Raw genomic sequence first — 4,614 nt, 5'->3', positions numbered from 1 at the left:
GCAGGTATTAGAATGGGTGCTGGTGGAGTAGGAGGTGCGGGCTTCCATTACCGCTTGGATTCTATTATTGATCCCGACCATAAACTGGTTTTTCCTTTCTTCCACTTCCCGCATCATGTTATTCATGATAGATGCCACATCCTGAGTTGTAAGCACAGGCAGAGCCAGAGGCACATTACGGGGTCTACCCCGATTCCGTGTAGGGGAAGCGGGAGGTAACAGGTATGATTGGGATCGGGATCGGGTGTTCTGGCATGACATGATTCCTGTGAAGGAATCCGATTAGTGCATATGTATAAACAAGGTTGCATGTAATTGGAACACATGCATACATAGTGGGTCCCACACATATACAATATGAAAAATTAGGGTTAGGGCATGCATAAGTGGGGTCCACACGTATTAAGATCCGATCGCACATGTATCCCAAAGGGGTACCCCATTAAAGTAACCAAATAAAATCTTAGATTTTGAAAATAAAATGATTTATTTTCCAAAAATTCCACCAGAAATAGGGGGTTATATCACCAAAAATATGGTTTAATTCACCAAAAATATCAGTGTTATTTCCGGTGAACTAAACAGAGAGCTCAATTGGGCTTTTTATTTCATCGAAAACAGACACCGGATTCATGCCCAGTGTTTTCGGTGGGCTGTTTCCGATGGATTCAACACGTTTATATATAGGCTCGGGTATTGGTTCTTTTACACAAAACCCTATTTGCTCTTGTGGGAAAGGTTTGGAAACGACCAAGAAGTATTTTGCTACCCATTCCCTATCTTCCTCTCGCTATTTTGTGATCGATTGGTGCCGTATTCGCATCCAAGGTATGTTTCTCATCTCTGCAACCTAGTTTTGTGATTTTCTTCTCTGTGAGTTTTGCATTTAGCCATTTAACTAGGTTTTCCATTTCAAATCCTTAGGAATCATCTTGCAATGATGTCTAGATGCCGTGTACGTACCCGATGTGCTCTTATACAAGAGGAGTAAGACACCGCTGATCCATTCAACCCAATCCTGTTCTGCTCTGTGGTTGAGCGAGACCATTGAGAATTCTTTGAGCATCGTAACGTAGACCCGGAAGTCTATGTGAGGACCAACGACTTTCACGCATTCAGTTTGAGGAGATAGGGTGGTACCGCATCCTGAAACCCAACAAATGCTACTACCCCACATTGGTCAGGCTATTCTACTCTAATATGGAATACGTGAATTGGGGTACCAAAGAGATGCGGATCACCTCCTATGTAAAGGAGGTGGAAATCTCCTTCGACATGGGGCAGCTGGTCAATATTTTGATGATCAGCAATGCAGGTGATCTAGTGTACTACCCACCTCGGGCTCCAACCTATAACTTCCAGAGTCTCGATACCCTTCAAGAGGTAGACAATATGCTGACTAAGGAGGCCAGTGGATGGGATAGCATAGTTAACTACCTTGCCACTTCGAAGGTTGTCTGTCAGGCAGTCCAACTGAATGTCCTCCCCACATGTGGGCACTACGATGAGGTATCTTTATTGCATGCCTATGTGACTTACTGCATATACATGGGGGTGCAGATACATCTTCCTTACCTCCTAATGTAAACTACAGTAATTTGGTCTGAGGGGCAGGATCGTCGAGTTGGGAACCTATGCTACGGGAGGATATTGATTGACATCTTCCATTGCTTTGGGGTGGACTTGGAGGGTGAGGCATGCTTGGGTGAAGGGGTCACAGACTTCAACCAAGATTCTCTAAGGAAGATGACCATAGATCTACGGGAGGTGACTCCTATTCTCGGAGAGGGTCAGCATCCTATAGAGGTAGAGGGTGGCGGTATCGGTGATGTTGGTGGAGGTGTGGGTGGTGCAGGAGGAGAAGCTACTGGGGTTGGTGGGGCTCCACCACCTGATCCCCAGGCTATGGGTTCTATGGTGGTTTCTACATCTTAGAGTACTAGGGGTGTGAGGCATTACGGTCTCAATGATGTTATGGCTCGTATGGATACCACTACATCACTGATGAGGAGCAAAAATGGCTGCCTCGAGAGCATAGACATGACCTATTGTCTTATGGACAATAGAGTGGTCTCCCCAGAGGCACAGATGCAGGCGATGGTCTTTCATCTAGGTATTCCAGTGCCTCCAGGAATGCATGGTCCTAACCAAGCTCAGGGCTAAGGACAGAACTAGCAGCAGCAACAAGAGTAGTGGCATGTTTGCCACTATAGTTTTTCTAGGATTTCCCTTTTCATGTTTTATTTGACTTTAAAATTTTTGGATTAGTTGAACTTTTGCATTCTGTCATTTGCTTTAGTTGTTTAATTTCTTAGACTTAGGCTAATTAGGATTTCCTGCTTTCCATATTCAAGTTCTTTATTATAAAGAAATGGCTTTAACACATATGCTTGTCTCCTAATTGTGAAATTTTCTATTATTGTTGTCTTGAGATTTTTATTTAAATCCTAATTTCCCAAGTCATGGTTTGGTCGAGATTGTAAATTAAGGCAGAGCTTCACGCTCTGATACCACAGCTGTCACACCCCATTCTCGGTAGACCCAACTTGCCATTAGGAATACCGACGGTGTGAGTAAGACACGTACTTGTCTTACAACCTACTAGGATCTCTGATAGTAGTACCTTAACATTTTCACAGTCCCACACCACGAACCAACATAAGCAGCAGAATCAGAGTATAGTCGCGGAATCATAAATACAATAGGGAAACATCTAATGATAATATAATAGCAATAACTGAATTATTCTGTTACATTCATCCATGACATATAATAAAATCTCAAAACAATATACAACCCATAGTTATACCCAAAAATATCACAGTATGATGTTCAATCTCACGGTGTGGCATAAGCACAGTGGTCACAAGCACAGTCTTAATAGTGCTCTCCCGCTTCGGGCATCCACTAGTTGCTCACACCATGCTCCAACCCAGAAGATAGTGAGTGACCAGCCATTGGCACCATGGTACCTGTATCATCATCTAAAAAGGGGTGTATGCATGGAGTGAGCTTTCCAACTCACTTAGTGAGGGATGGGGTCAAGCACATCCAAGCGAGACAATAGCAGTAGTAATTTATGATGCATGATTACGAAAATTAAATGCATAGTCCAACACATCAACCCCTGTTTGCAAGGGTGCATAGCATAGGGAGTGATACCTAACCATATATATACTACATACCTTCATGATACAGTTAGTATGGATTACACGATACCGGAGAGACCTTAGCCACAAAGTGTAATCCATCTCCAAATATAATCCCGGGGTACACGATACCAGTGAGACCTTGGCCACAAAGTGTAACCCACGAACGTTTACCTAATCTAGTATATAAATAGTAGTTGAGTATGGACTACACAACACTAACAAGACCTCGGCCACGAAGCATATCCATTTCCAAATGTAGTTCCAGGGTACACGATACCAACGAGACCTTGGCCACAAAGTGTAACCCGTGACTACAAATCTAATGCACATAATTAATGATTGAATGCAACATACATATGGCAATCACGACACCAATACCACCTCGGCCATATCGGATTCCGTCTCACACACACAACCAAACACACGATGATCATGGTACCGGTACCACCTCGATCACACCGGATCCTGTCATACATTTCCATACAATTCATATCAAAATCGTAAAATGCTAATGTAGCATAAAGTAGTCGTATTTGAATAATTACAATTAAACATATAATTCTAAATATGTGAGCAATTTAATGATAATAAACATTTTAGAATTAAACACAGTCCTTCCCTCACCTATTTTACGATCGGGTGTGTTTGGGTCCAAGTACGACCACCGATCGATCAATTCAATTCCAGATTTGGGGCGCATGCGTGCCATTATCCTAGACACAAGGGAATTGTACATCAGTATGTGTGAAAGCCATTGGGGGGGACCCACACAGGTCACCCTTAAAGCGTACAGACACTGTCTCCCAATGACAGTAATGTCATCGGAAATAACCACCGAAAACAGGGTATTTCCACAAGAAATATACCATTGAAACAGACCCAGTGGATCCGGTGGGCTATTTCCAGTGGAGGTTCAGGGCAGTCCAACTATTTTAGGGTTTTTTGGCTCGGGCCCGATTGCCAGGATTTGTTCCATGGAGCTTGTAGGGGATGTTCCTAGAATCATACTAAGCCAAGAAAATTCCAATTCCACTAAGCCGTTTGGGAGATACGTTGATCGAATAATCAAAACCCTAGTTGGTCTTTTGGCATTACATATTGCCAGAGCTCATTGGGCTTGGTTAAAGCTCGGTAACAACACCAGGGGGGTAGAACACTCATCCTACAACCCTAACATAGTTTGTACATTAAGATTATATTCATACCTAGCCCTACTTAGGTCAAAATGAAGAGGGAGAGTAGTAATGGGAGGTTGTACTTACCTCCGGCAGTGATTCTGGCAACAAGGCGGTAGTCGGCACCAAGGTAGGCCTCCAACCCCTTCTCCTTCCTCTTTTTCTTCTTTCTTCTCCTCTTTCTCTCCTCTCCTATGTTGAGCACAAGGGAAATGAGGAAATGAATCCTCATTTCCCAACTTATAACTTAAGTGGGCCTTAAGGTCTGTTTTGGTTTGGACTTCTTT

This window comes from Macadamia integrifolia, chromosome 2, assembly GCF_013358625.1.
Source record: "Macadamia integrifolia cultivar HAES 741 chromosome 2, SCU_Mint_v3, whole genome shotgun sequence".
In the NCBI taxonomy this organism is placed as follows: domain Eukaryota; kingdom Viridiplantae; phylum Streptophyta; class Magnoliopsida; order Proteales; family Proteaceae; genus Macadamia; species Macadamia integrifolia.
The sequence above is the reverse complement of the archived record's forward strand: the minus strand, read 5'-3'. Positions refer to the sequence as shown.